At 51.5% G+C, this 14,340-nt stretch overlaps 1 long non-coding RNA gene across 2 annotated transcripts in view; it reads right to left on the bottom strand.

The window, feature by feature from the left end:
* Window positions 1-790: 790 nt before the first annotated feature.
* LOC140406449 (uncharacterized) overlaps window positions 791-14,340 on the bottom strand; it is a 104,446-nt gene continuing 90,896 nt past the window's right edge. The window contains exon 4 of one of the 2 annotated variants that reach the window (XR_011939154.1): window positions 791-890. This is a non-coding gene — a long non-coding RNA (uncharacterized lncRNA). The remainder of the gene's footprint in view (window positions 891-14,340) is intronic. The other variant, XR_011939155.1, reaches the window with a different exon arrangement.

The raw sequence follows: 14,340 nt of genomic DNA, 5'->3' as shown, positions 1-14,340 counted from the left end.
AGGAAGTGCTGAGGGTTTTGGCAAAGGTTGGTATCATGACCGGTAGAGGCTTGGAGGGCCGAAGGCCCTGTTCCTGTGCTGTATTGTTCTTTGTTCTACCCTGCTTAAACCTGGGCTCATCCAAAACTCTAGTGTCCACATTCTAATGTGAAGCAAGTCCTGTTCATCCTATACCCTTGTGTGCACTGGCTTCCATTGCCTTCCAGCCTGGCAATGCCTCAATTTTAAAATTATTTCAAATTCATCGCCTCTCCCTATCTCTGTAATCCCCTCCGACCCCAAAAACTTTTGCGATCTCTACACTCCTCCAGCTCCAGCCACTTGTACACCATTCTATTGTTCCATTATTGATGGCCCTGCCGTTAGCTGTCAATGCCCAAGGCTCTGGAATCCTCTGCCTAAATATTTCTGCCTCCTGTATGATACTCCTTAGAACCTACTTCTTTGCCTGAATCTTTGGCCAGTTGTCCTAAGATCTGGCTAGGTGTTACATTTTATGTGCTAGTAGCTCTGGCGAAGTACTGTGTAATATTTGAGTCCCCCATAAATGATTTTAAAGATATAGGAACGCAATTCAAATTGTTGATTTGCAAGTTGTTGATTTCAATTTAAATGCACAGTTTGCTTTTTGATTGATTATCACAACCATTGAGTGTGGAAAGATGTAGAATAGGACCGTGTTATCTTGTCAAGATTTAAGGATGGTCCCTAACACAGCAGTGCAAAACATGTTTCACAGATCATTAGGCTAAACGTACCTGCCGAGATCAGTCCAGCGTTTTGACATACTGGTGACCACACTGCTGCTTCTGGTCACTGGATATTGCTGAATCTGAGCAAGAGAGCCCAGTTGGAAATGCACCAAGCTCGACGTGTTTTTCCTACTCAACCTTTAACAGAGAGAAAAGGAATATCTTATAACAGCTGTTGATGATTGTATTCAGCATTGATGTAGGAGCACGGGAGCATTCAACCCCTCAAAGATATTCTACCATTCAGTTGGGGTTGTGGCCAACTTTTATCTTAACTCCATCTAACCACCCGGGTTCCATAACCGTTAATACTCTTGCCGAACAAAAGCCGAGAAATCTCAGTTTTGCAATTTTTTTTCTCTCATCGAAATAATGACGGGTGGACCCACTGTCGCAATGCGTTTCGGCACACCCCACTGAGCATCTGACAGCCGATTTCAAGTGGAAATATCATGAACGATGCTGCCATTGTTTTAACTCAGTTTGTTAGAGTGAGGAGCCAAATGTAGTCAGTATCTCCTTCCAAGTCACTATCCAGTATCGTGAAACCCAACGAAAGTTGGAGGAACTTATCTCATCTTCCACTTCAGAGTGTTTTGGACACTGGACATTGAGTTCAACAATTTCAGACCATGAACTCTGCCCTCCATTTTGAATCAGTTTTCCCCACGTGCCAGTCTGTATCTTGTTCTCATGGTTTTGTGTCCAGGCAGAGCTGACCTTTATTCAGCTATTAATTACCCTGCTCTGTCCCGGTCACCCGTGGCCTCCCAGGGTGGTCATCACACCTGGTCTCCATTGATGGGCATCTGTACTGATTACCGCCAGCATCACGCTGTGCGGGTCAATCCCAGAATCCAGGAGACTCCGGCTTCGACTAGGCTGCCCATATTTAAATGCATTTTACGACTAAAAACGGCGACGAACGCGGCGGTCGGCACAATCTCCGTTTAGGGGCACTCCCGCTATTCACCAGGAACATCTGGATTGGCGGTGGGGGCAACGCGCCCAGAGAATCGCACCCATTGACTCCGTTTCCCTCTCCACAGATGCTGCCACACCCGCTAAGTTTTCCCAGTATTTTTCCCAATATTTTCCCAGTATTTCCCAGCAAACATGTGTGCATGGAGAGGGATTGGGAACATCTGGAACATCTCTCCATTCTGCAATTTGCTGTCAGCACTCATTGTCTAGACTTAACCTTGTAGCACGATGGCGCAGTGGTTAGCACTGTTGCCTCACGGCGCTGAGGTCCTGGGTTAGATCCTGGCTCTGGGTCACTGTCCGTGTGGAGTTTGCACGTTCTCCCCGTGTTTGCGTGGGTCTCACCCCACAACCCAAAGATAGAACATAGAACAATACAGCGCAGTACAGGCCCTTCGGCCCACGATGTTGCACCGAAACAAAAGCCATCTAACCTACACTATGCCATTATCATCCATGTTTATCCAATAAACTTTTAAATGCCCTCAATGTTGGCGAGTTCACTATTGTAGCAGGTAGGGCATTCCACGGCCTCACTACTCTTTGCGTAAAGAACCTACCTCTGACCTCTGTCCTATATCTATTACCCCTCAGTTTAAAGTTATGTCCCCTCGTGCCAGCCATATCCATCCGCGGGAGAAGGCTCTCACTGTCCACCCTATCCAACCCCCTGATCATTTTGTATGCCTCTATTAAGTCTCCTCTTAACCTTCTTCTCTCCAACGAAAACAACCTCAAGTCCATCAGCCTTTCCTCATAAGATTTTCCCTCCATACCAGGCAACATCCTGGTAAATCTCCTCTGCACCCGCTCCAAAGCCTCCACGTCCTTCCTATAATGCGGTGACCAGAACTGTACGCAATACTCCAAATGCGGCCGTACCAGAGTTCTGTACAGCTGCAACATGACCTCCCGACTCCGGAACTCAATCCCTCTACCAATAAAGGCCAACACTCCATAGGCCTTCTTCACAACCCTATCAACCTGGGTGGCAACTTTCAGGGATCTATGTACATGGACACCTAGATCCCTCTGCTCATCCACAAAGATGTGCAGGGTAGGTGGATTGGCTACACTAAATTGCCCCTTAATTGGAGAAAATGAATTGGGTACTCTAAATTTGAAAATTAAAGGGGGAAAAATTGTCTAGATTTAACCATGAGCAGTTGGGCGAAGTATATCAGAGGAATATTTGAGCTGGGACGAGGACCCCTAGCAATGGAAGGCATTTCTCTGCCAACCAGGAGTGTGGGTGAGGGGGGCTGGAATATAATGCATCAATCAGCCCCGATGGAAGTCTTGCACCTCCTGGTGGTCAGCGTGTGAGATGAGCTGATTCTCAAAGCAACTCTGTGGAATAGTTGGAACAAGTACAATTCTTAATAAACAGAACCCCCCCCCCCCCCCCCCCCCCCCCCCCAGATGATCCAGTCATTGTCACATTGCTGTTTGTGAGAGCTTGCTATGTGCAAATTTGTTGCTGTGTTTCTACCATTACCACAGTGAGCACAGGAGCAATCTACCGGCCGCGTTGCTTTCTCGCTCGAGTGCAATGCGGCTGGTAGATTCTGGGAGAGGCCTCCCGCAGGCTTCCCGACAACCTTCACGCCTCATAGGATAACCCAGAGTCCCGTGTGGCGTCGGAATCTGAATCCCGCCTAAAAGGGGTGAGACACAACAACAGACGCCTAAGTAGGGTTTAAACCTACTGAGGCGAGCTTACCCGGGATCTGCCAACCTCCCCAGCGAGGCTGCAGCTGGGCGCTGTTCAGTACTGGTCAGCACAAACATGGACCAGGTGGAACGGCACCCAGCTTGTCCCAGATGGCACCTTGGCACTGCCACCCTGGCACTACCAAGGTGCCGGAGAGGCACTGCCAAGCTGGCAGGTCCCAGGGCAACATTGTCAGGGCTCAAGGCAGAGGAGGCCATGCCCATGAAAGGATGGTGGAGGGGACGTTTGATGGGTGAGGTTGGGGGGGGGGGGGGGGGGGGGGGGGTGTAGGGCAAGTAAGATGGGCCTCTGGAAGGTTGGAGAGGGTGATGGGTGAGGGTCCTGGAGGGGGGATCTGTAAGTGGGCCTGGTGGGCCCCAGGGATCCCTTGGCAGGGTTTCTTCACTTGAGGGGGCGGGGGGGGGGGGGGGGGGGGGGGGGGGGGGTAAATGACCATGTGTGTTGGCGGGGGGAGGGGTGATGACATTGCCCATGGCCAGGTGGTTTGAGGGACCTACAAGCTCACGGAGAGATCGGGGTACCCTTTCTAAATGGCAGGCCCGATCTCGGAGTTCACCTCCCCAGGGCTGAAAATAATTCCAAGGATGCAATTTAACCAAAATGTTTCGAAGTGTCGGAGCAAACTGCTGCCGGCTTCCTGATGCTCGGCCCGGCAAGGCCGTCACCGCGTTAAAACATTAATTTGGTCCACTTAATGAGGCCCCATGGGATTCATCGTGGTTCACCAGCTGATTGGCCCGGGACCGGGCTCGCCACCCCCCTGCTAACAAGTGACAACAGAATTTAAACTGCTCCTGCACAGCCAACCCCATCCCGCTCGCAGTCATGTCGCCATGGAGACACCTGTCATAATATCCACTCATGTATATAATGAGATACAGACAGGCAGTGATTGACACACAGGATGACCAGTAAGCACACAGCACAGTGCAGCCAATCACCAGACAGGACACGACCACTATAAAGCCAGAGGGCACTAGGTTTCCCGCTCTCTCGGGACCCAGCTACTGAGACAGTCAGAGTCCACGAGCTAGCACAGTGCAAACACCATGCGGTAGCTAGTAAGTCTGGTCAGGCTAGTACAAGGTCTCCAGTCAGTTCAGTATAGTGTCGACCCACAGTTGAATATGTATATCAGTTCTATCGTTGAATAAAACAGTGTTGGATCTTCTCCAGTGTTAGACGTCTGTTTCTAGCTTCCCTGCATCGAGTGCAGTCCACATCGAACCTACCTGCCTAACATATCAACGCCAACTTGGGACGACTGGTGGACGCGGTGGAGACCAGAAGGGAGGCCCTGTTCCCCTGAGGGTCCAGGAGGGTCAGCCACAGGGCAGTCACCCAGTGTCGCAAGCAGGTCAACGACCTCCAGAGGGCCGCTCGGGTGAGTTCACACCGGACCCCCTCCCGCCCCCAATAATACTCCCTTCCTTCCCATACTCCCCAAGTCCCCCCACCCCCGCCGTGGCTAAAGATGCCCCCTCTGTGACCCCGCAGGAGAGGTCCAGCGGGAGAGGGCCCAGACGGGCGCAGAGTGCCAGGCACCAGAGTCCTCGCCACCTATGAGGAACGGACGCTGGAGGTCCCGGGGGTGGCCGAAGACCGAGCGATGACCACCTTGGAGGTCGGAACATGGTGCAGAAGTGAGGATTCCCCCGGCCCCCACCCGGATGACCTGTCAAACCCGAATTGTTAACACCACACAGACTGACCCATCCCTCCCACTGACCACATGTCCATTCTCCCATAGGACCTGCAGCCAACGGTGCCAGCCCATCCGGGGTGCTCCACAGCTGTCATCCTCGCCTTCCACCAGCGCAGATACACATCACCTCGCTGGAAAATGTTAGTGGTCAGGCTTCTGGGGCACAATCTGGTGAGCACCACACAGCTGCTGATGTACATCAGGTGGATGCAGGGACTCCCAGACTCGGGGGTCTGCTGGATCCCATTTCCTAGCTGGGCCCCAGCCTGATGCTGATCCTCTGGAACAGGGTTACCCGGAGCTGATGGAGACATTAGAGTGTGGCCGGGACATTCAGAGGGAGATGTCAGCAACACTCCAGCAGGTCCATAGCCGATTGGAGGAGTCCCAGAGGCGACGGGCGCAGGAGATGTTGCCGTCAGTGCGCGGCACTGAGGCCAACACTGCGAGGGTGGTGACCGCAGATGAGAGCCTGGTGCACAAGGTAGGTTGCATGAGTGAAAGTGTCCAAGGCGTGGCACAGTCGGTGATGGCGATGGTTAAGGGCCTTAGAAGAATGTTTGGCTCACTGGGGGACATGGCCCAGTACAAGGCTGACCTTGATGAGGTGCTCCGGAACATGTCCTGCTCTCAGATGGGAATGGCCAAGGCACTGCAGAGCATGGCCCAGTCACAGAGGAGCATAGTCGAGGGCATCAACACAATGGTGCAGACCATGGGGACCCGCCAGGGCTGGAAGAGCCAGATGATGCAGGGGCAGCTAGGGCTTGAACCATCTCGAGATGGACCCCAGGGCCCTATGGGCACCGAGTGGGAGGGGAGGGCGCTGGGTGCCAACCCAGACCCGCCAAATGGAGAGGGGATGGTGGCCACCAGCTCCCCCGGGTTCCACCCCTCTGCCGAGGCCACATCTCGAAGTCAGGATGGCACAGCTGTGCGTGTGCTGCCGACAAGTGCGTCGGGGCTCTACGACCCCAGAACACCCAGAGGACACCCGCCAGAGGCATCGAAGGCCACGGGACGTGGTAAGCAGCTGGCTGCCTCCACCTCAGGTGGTCATCCTGGGGGCGTGCAAGGAGATTTAAGTACGTTGAGGATCACTGAGGGCACCAGGAGAGTGGGGGGGGGGACAGGCCGGGGTGTGGGGGGAAGGTAGCCAGGGGGTGGGAGGGGGGGGGGGGGGTGAGGGGGCTGTGGGGGGAGGGGGGGGTGAGGGGGCTGTGGGGGAGAGGGGGGCAGCAGCATCGGGAGAGTGGCGCATTGTTGAACACCTGTGACACATTAAAAACCCTTGACCACAACCAGTATGACTCCTCTGTCACTTGCTTCCACAATGCAGCTGACCTCCGAACCCTTGGCCCCCCTCCCTGTAGCACTCACCCACCCTCCGGCCATGGATATGTCCCTGGAGCTGTGTCCCATCCCCTGGGTGTTCGGATGTTGGCTGCTGCGTGTGTGGTGTTGCCTCCCACAGTGTTCAGGCACAATGTCCAAGCATCAAGGTGTGACTGGGATGCTAGGCTATGCCTCCCACAAGCTACATAGCCCGTCCACCCACGGATGTGTGAAGTGCTCACTTAACCACAATTGCCAATTGTCTATTAGCGATAGCCCTCAGCCGCACGGCCAGGTGCCTCGGCAGTCGGTGGGGGTTATGGGTGGTCGTGGGGCAGACGGGCTAGGGTTGCCCCCGGAACAGGTACACACGATCTATGGGTTTGATCGGTGGTGCTCCATGCGTTTGGCCCCCTAGCGTCTAATCGGCGCCAGCGTGACCACTTGCTGGGGAGGCCGATGAATTATGGGAGGCCGTTTGATATGGGGTAGCTCCCGTTAATTGTATGGAACTGGGGCTTAATTGGTGATAATAGCTTCCTTGCCATGCTACGGTGGGTTCCCGATTTCACCTACGGGAGCAGGCCGGTTGCATCGCAAACTCTTTGGCGCCTGGCGCAGTTCCCATTTTCAGCATCTCCCATTATTCACCGGCCTAATTTCGCTCGGACGGAGAATCCCGTCCAAAGTATCATTTGATATCAGTGGGGAACTCACCGACAGAACCAGCGGGAAACGCCCTGAAAAAACCCGCCACAAATGAAGTTAGACATTTTTCCATTAAATTCCGCCCCACATTTCAAGTAAGTACTTCATTGACTGTAAAGCACATCGGAATGCAAGAGGAATAGAAAGGTGTGTTTAAGGGTGTGTTGCATAGAGTCACATCTATAGAAATGCAAGTTCTTGCTTTTAGAAGCGGACCTGTGAGAATGCAAGGCCCTGTCGGCCCAGCTTCATTCTCCTTCGTGTTTCACCACAAACCTGCCGATGACATCAGGTTAGGGGAAGGAGGTCATGCAGAAAAGTCCGAATATAAATAAATGTAAAGGGACTGAAGGAAGTGTGATAAAAATGTACTAGAATGAAATCAGTTCTGAGTGGTTGTAGCTGTCAAAAAAGATTGTCCAGGCGGGGGCGGTTTTCTCTAGAAAAGGGAAGATTGATGAGTGCCCTGCGAAGGGGCTTCAAGATTACGAGAAGTTTTAATTGAGTACACGTAGAGAAGGTGTTTTCATTTACAAGTGAGGCCGGCAGCAGGGACCTTAAATGCAAGCTGTCACCAATAAATCCAATGCGGAGTTCCAGAGATTTTTTTTTTTACAAATGGAGAGGTTAGAATGTGGAACTTAATACCATTGGGAGTGAAGAAGCGAATAGCTTTGATGCAGTTAAGCAGAAGTTAGAAAAACACAAGAGGGAGATATGCTGATGAGGTTAGAGGAAGTAAGGTGGGTGGATGCTCGTATAGCATGGACTAGCTGGGCTGAATGGCCTGTTTCTGTGCTTAATACTCTACCCTCCTCTTTTCCTGTGGGCACTGACTCATTTTGGGTTGTGTTTTGCTATGTGTCAGCTGCTCCACACTCCAAATGGCTGTGCATCATCTATGGTATGTGTTATTTGCTTGCCAAATTTGGTGGGGGGGTGAGGGAGGAGTGTTTGAGTGTATTGCAGACAGGCCTGATCCAGCCTACCTACAAGGCATAGATCAGGAGTTGATGGACTACTCTCTAATAACCTGGATGGGTGCAGCACAACATCTGAGGAGCTCAACACCATTGTGCACACAGCAGCCCATTATACTGACATCCACTCATCCCCTTAACAAACATTCACTCCCTCCATCGCCGACTGCAGTGCTTGCCATCGACAAGATGCACTACAGCAGCTCACCGAGGCTCCTTCAGCAGCACCTTCAAATACATAACCTCTACGACAAGGGCAAGAGCAGCAGGTGCATGGGAATACCATCATAAGAATATCAGGAGCAGGAGGAGGCCATTCAGTCCCTTTGAGTCCTCTCTGCTATCCAATGTGATCATTGCTGATTTTCAACTTCAACACCATTTTCCTGCAATATCCCTAATTATTGGCCACTGAAGGGCTGTTTCCCCCCCCCCCCCCCCACCCCCCACCTCTGTTTTCCTGGTTGGCGGGTGGATGCCGTTGCTTTCCTGTCCTCTGCAGCGGTGTTGCCGGAGGGACTGGAGAGTTGCTGGCCAATCTGCCCAAGTGGGCTCCTTCTGTGCTGTTAACACTCTTTGATTCTATTCCATAGTCTTGTCGCCTGATCTCCTGCCTGTGGCAGACTTGCCCGATCAAACTTATCCATTAAGGGAAAGCCAGATGAATGAAGAGAAAGGAATAGGAGGATAGGGTGAGATGATGAGGGGTGGGAGGTGGTTTATGTGGAGCATAAACACTGACAAAGAGCTGTTAGGTTGAAAGGCCCGTTTCTGTTCTGTCGACTCAGATGTGACTCTATGCAACACACCCTTAAAGAGAAGAGACCATTATTTTACTCAGGATGGGACATGGACTGGCTTCACACTGAAATCGCGATCAGCCGATCCAAACTTCTACTGACCAACACAACACATGAAGAATTTATTCGCATTTTTCCTTTTTTAATTTGTTCCCATTTCCAATATTTGTGTAACTAACAAACAAAAGTGTTGAAAAACATGAACAAAGGATTTGCACGCCCTTTAATTTCCTCCCCAGTTTTGCTTGCGGCAGGGTCCTGGTTATTAATAATCAATTCCTGAAAGCTCCAGCGCAATCCCGGAGAATTGGCAACCCCTGTGCTTTGAGGCCTATTGAAACAGCACCGACTGAGATCAGCTGAATAATTATAGGCCAACATGCCTCTTAAATGTAATATTAGCTCTTTGAGTAACAGCAGCCAAGATCCTGAGAGGCTGGATACAGGAAGTGGGGCAGCATTCCTTCCAATTGGTCAAGCTCCTTTGATACATTCTCTGAATCAAATACAGCATCAAACATCAGTCAGGCCCACCAGCACCTACCATCATAAAATGTGTCAGCTGACTTCTAAGAATGCCTCAAGACAGAGCAATTTTTAACTTGGTTGTGATTTCAATAGACAAAGGAAGTGAGTGACAATCCTCCTTTTCTCCCTGAATAATTACTGTACTTTCTATCTCTCTCATATGAGAACTAGGCGTACGGGGTGGAGGCCTACTTAAGTGATGGTGACGGGCGAGATTCTCTGGCCTCCCTGCCGCGTGTTTCTCAGCGACAGGTGGTGGGCCACCGCCGGTTGTCGACAGGATCTTCCAGTCTCGCCGCTGTCAATGGGATTTCCCACTGAATCCACCCCACGCCGCTGGGAAACCCGGAACAGGGGTGCACCATCGGTGGGAAAGGAAGACCCCGCCGGTGTGGACAGATGGAAAACTACCCCCATTGAGAATGATAGGAAAATGATGTAATTCACATTTTCTGTTCCAAAAGCGGGCCTCATAATTGTATGATTGACTGCTAAGCATCCAATGGGGAGTTCAGGGGAATTGTCTTTACCCAGAGGGCGGTTAGAATATGGGGCGGGATTCTCCCATCCCGCAGCAGAGTTGTAAATGCCGTCGCGTTTTCCGGCGGCGTGAACGGGCCACTGTCAGGGGTAATTCTGGCCCCGACAGGGGGCCAGCACAGCGCTGGAGTGGTTTGTGCCGCTCCAGCTGCCGATCCCGCGCGAACTGTGCGCCGTGGCGCTGGCGCCAACTCGCGCATGCGAGGTGGCCTCCTTCAACGCGCCGGCCCCGACCCAACATGGCACTGGAGTACAGGGGCCGACATGTAGGAAAAGTGGTCGGGGGACAGAGAGGCCGGCCCGCCGATCGGTGGGCCCCGACCGCGGGCCAGGCCGCATCGGAGCCCCCCCCCCCCCCCCCCCCCGGGGTCGGAGCCCCCCCATCCTCCCCCACAGGCTACCACTCGACCCTTGCACGTGGAGTTCCCGCCGGCTGCGAGCAGGTGTGGACGGTGCCGGCGGGACTCAGCGTTTTAACTGCGGCTGCTCGGCCCATCCCGGGCCAAGAATCGGCGGACCAGCCGCGTATGGCGGCCCGCGACCGGCGCCGCGCCAATGCGCCGATTCTCCCCTCTGCGGAGAATCGCGTGCCAGCGTCGGGGCGGCGTGGCCCTGTCACGGGGATTCTCCGGCCCGGCCCCAGGCTGAGAGAATCCCGCCCATAAAGCTTGCCACCACAGGGAGTGTCTGAGATAAATAGCACAGGTACATTTAACGGGAAGCTGGGTAAACAAATGAGGGGGAAAATAATAGAAGGATATGCTGATAGGTTGAGCTGAAGAGGAGTGGGAGGAAGTTTACGTAGAGCTTAAATGCTGGCATAGGTCAAATGACCTCTTTCAGTTCTATAGACCTGATATAATTTTATGTAACACACTCTTGAGCAGATCATTATTTTACCGGACTGGCTTCACATAGAAACTGTGAATCACCTCAGAACAGAATACCCAAAATTTTATTGACTAATAATACAACACATGAAGAATCTATTTGCACTCTCTCTTTTCATTTTTTTTTAAACACAGAGCCATGGCCGTCCAGTAGCCTCCACGCACTCAGCCGACAATGCAACCAACGCAAACAGAAGGACAGTCCTTTTATTGGAGAGAAACCACCAACAAAGGAGCGAAAAGCCCACGTGACCACCAGAAACAGGCTCAGTAAGATGTTCGGCCTTTGAAGTGGGTCCCTGCACTGTGGCCAAGACATCAGTTCAAAGAGAGCCGGGGGTGGGTGGGGGGGGGGCTGCACCCGGCATCCTCACTAAACCACAGGCATTCAATGACCCTCCGCTTCCATTCTCAGTTGGCAATGGACAATCAGGCAATTTTTATTTTAAATTCTTTGTTCTTGAGATTTGGGGAACACTAAACAGGCAGCATTTATTGCCTAGCCCTTGTTACCCTGTGAACGTGGTCTTTCTTTAACTGTATAAGTCCTGGCTCAGTTGGTAGCAGTCTTTGCCTCTGTGTCACAAAGTTCAAGTCCAGCTCTAGGGTTTGAGAACATAAATGGAGGCTGACACTCCAGTGCAATGTCGAGGAAGTGCTGCACCGGCTGATTTGTTGCCTTTCAGGTGAAATGCAAAACCGAGGCCCGTCTGCCTGTACAGGGGCTGTAAAAGATCCCAGGGCACTATTTTGAAGAAAATCAGGGGAATTTGTGCCCGTGTCCCAGCCGATTCCCATCCCTCAATCAACATCACTAAAACAGATGATCTGGTCGTTATCACATTGCTGTTTGTGGGAGCTTGCTGTGTGCAAATTGGCTGCTGCATTTTCTACATTACATCAGTAACTGCACTTCACAACGGACTTCATTGGCCGTAAAGCACTTTGGAATGACTAATGGTTGCGAAAAGCAAAATGAAAATGGAAATATTGCATTCTTTTCCTTTATAGCATTGGCTTCACCACCACTTTCATTCAGGGGTTTGTTCATTCAAAGCTCTGCTGTCTGCATCCTAACCTGCATCAAGTCTTGCTCACCATCAACCTCATTTACACTGGCTCCAGTACAGCAAAGCTTCATTTTAAAGATTTTCTTTCTTGTTTTCAAATCTCTCCCTTCCCTTTTGATGTAACCTCCTCCAGTCCCACAATCCACAGGGATTTCTTCATTCCTCCAATTCCGGCCTCTTGTGAATTGTTAGATTCAGACAGAGCAACCACAAGGTAGCGACGATGAAAGCAACAAAAGTTTTACTGACACGATAACCTACGATGTACAACTCCATTCTCTCGCAAGTTCCACCACGCCGCCCCACACCCGGGTTGGGATTTTTATGTCCGGTTGGCTTTCCTTGCTAAGGGAAAGCCCCGCCACTGAACGGAGAAGCTCGTGGCCATCCGAGGTCACGGGGAACATGACAGTCCACATCCCGTAACTCTCGTGAGGGTTACAACATGAATCATTGCATTTCTATCACTCCACCATTGGTAGACATGTCTTCAGGTATCAAGGCCCCAAATCTTGGTAACTTAACCCATCTACCAATCTCCAAAAGTGGCTATTTGCGGTTCCCTAGACCACTTCACCCAACTGGTCATTCATGTGAGCTGAGAGCACAGGGTGAGTGTGGATGGGCTATTCAATTAGAGAGGGCATCACAGCTAAGCCTAAACCAAGCCTAACCCAACAAGCGTGCATGCATAAATGACATGCGCCCACTTGCCAACAATTGACGAGAGATAACCTGTCACCAGATGCATAATAGAGTTTACTGCGGTGATGGAACCTTGGTCAATTTTTTCTTCCCTCATCCAAAGGTTCTGGGGACAATCTACAGGGTTTCCATCCACACCCTGAATCTGGAATCGAATCAGGAACATCCCTGGAATTAGATGACCCTGTTTGTTGCTGGGTAAATTCAGGGTAGGAGGAACTCTATCGTATTTCTGCTTTAAGGCCCTCCAGCTTTCGATGCGAGTCTAACATCTTTAGTCTCGGAAATAAAACAGAAAGGGGGGGCGGGGGCTGTGTTTTTAAACTCCATTTGTTCCAGCTGTGCTTATTTTTTCTCTCTCTCTGGTTCCTTCTCCTTTCACATTCGACTCTCTGTCAACGTGCTGCTCTCCATCAAGTGCACACCTCATCCAATCGTGCTTAAATGTCACCAGCACTGGGCGGCCAATAGCAGAGAATCACTGCTCTGCTCTAATTGGCAAAAGCACTGGCTGATGGCCACTCTCATAACCAGCCAATTAAAACAAGCAGGGGGAGACATCAAAATGGTTCGGTCTCATATTTACTGCTGTGTTTCGCATTCAACCCTGGAAATTCTGCAGGCTCCGTTTATTATTGTGGACTGCTGTGCGTTACAAACAGAAGCAGGGGGGAATAAAATGAGCCAAACCATTATCACTGAGCACGCACACTAAAAAAAACACCACTGTAAAATGCTGAAGATACACCAGTGAATTTTACCCCCTCCCACACTTCAGGAACAGTTGTAAATGAGTTGTCCCTGAGGGATAAATATTTCTCCTCTTCAAATAATGTTACTGGATATTTTGGGCGCGATCTACCGGCCACGTCGCCCTCGAACGGGAGCGCGACGTGGCCAGTAGATGCCGGGTGTATCTTCTGGCGGGCTTCCCGTCCTGGAAAGGGAGTGTGGGGGGCCTGAAGAGGGGGGCCCTCAGAAACCCCGTGGCGGGGGTCCACACCTGGGGGAGGGGGGGGGGGAGGGGGTAATGCCTATGTGTATAGGGGGACATTACCCATGAGTGGGGGGGGGGGGGGGAAACGACCCACAAGCTCACTTAGAGATCGGGCACCCTTTCAAAATGGAGGCCCGATCTCGGCGTTCAGCTCCCCAGTGATGAAGATAATTCTGGGCTAAATCGGTGAGAAACTCCCCAGGGCCCAAAAAAGTGACTAACGTGTCGTCAGATAGCGGTGGGGAACTCGCCGGTAGAGCCGACGGAAAATACCCAGCAAAACCTGCCACTTTTCTGTTAGATTGCACCCTTTAGATCCATTTGTGAGGACAGAAAGGGGTTTGGTTTAATGTCTCACCTGGGAAATGGTACCTCTGGCAGTACAGTACTCCCTTGTTACTGGCACTGGGAGTGTCATTGTGGATTTTGCACACGAGTCTCTACGGTGTGTTTAAACACAAACTGCCTGACAGAGAGACAAGAACGCCACTCACTGAGCCGTGGCTGATGTCTAACATGACTACAGCACAGAAGAGGCCTTGAAGAACATTGCACTGTGTCAGTTCTATTAAAGGGCTATCCAATTAACTCCACTTTCCTCTGCCTCTTCC

This window comes from Scyliorhinus torazame, unplaced genomic scaffold, assembly GCF_047496885.1.
Source record: "Scyliorhinus torazame isolate Kashiwa2021f unplaced genomic scaffold, sScyTor2.1 scaffold_536, whole genome shotgun sequence".
Taxonomy (NCBI): domain Eukaryota; kingdom Metazoa; phylum Chordata; class Chondrichthyes; order Carcharhiniformes; family Scyliorhinidae; genus Scyliorhinus; species Scyliorhinus torazame.
The sequence above is the reverse complement of the archived record's forward strand: the minus strand, read 5'-3'. Positions and strand labels throughout refer to the sequence as shown.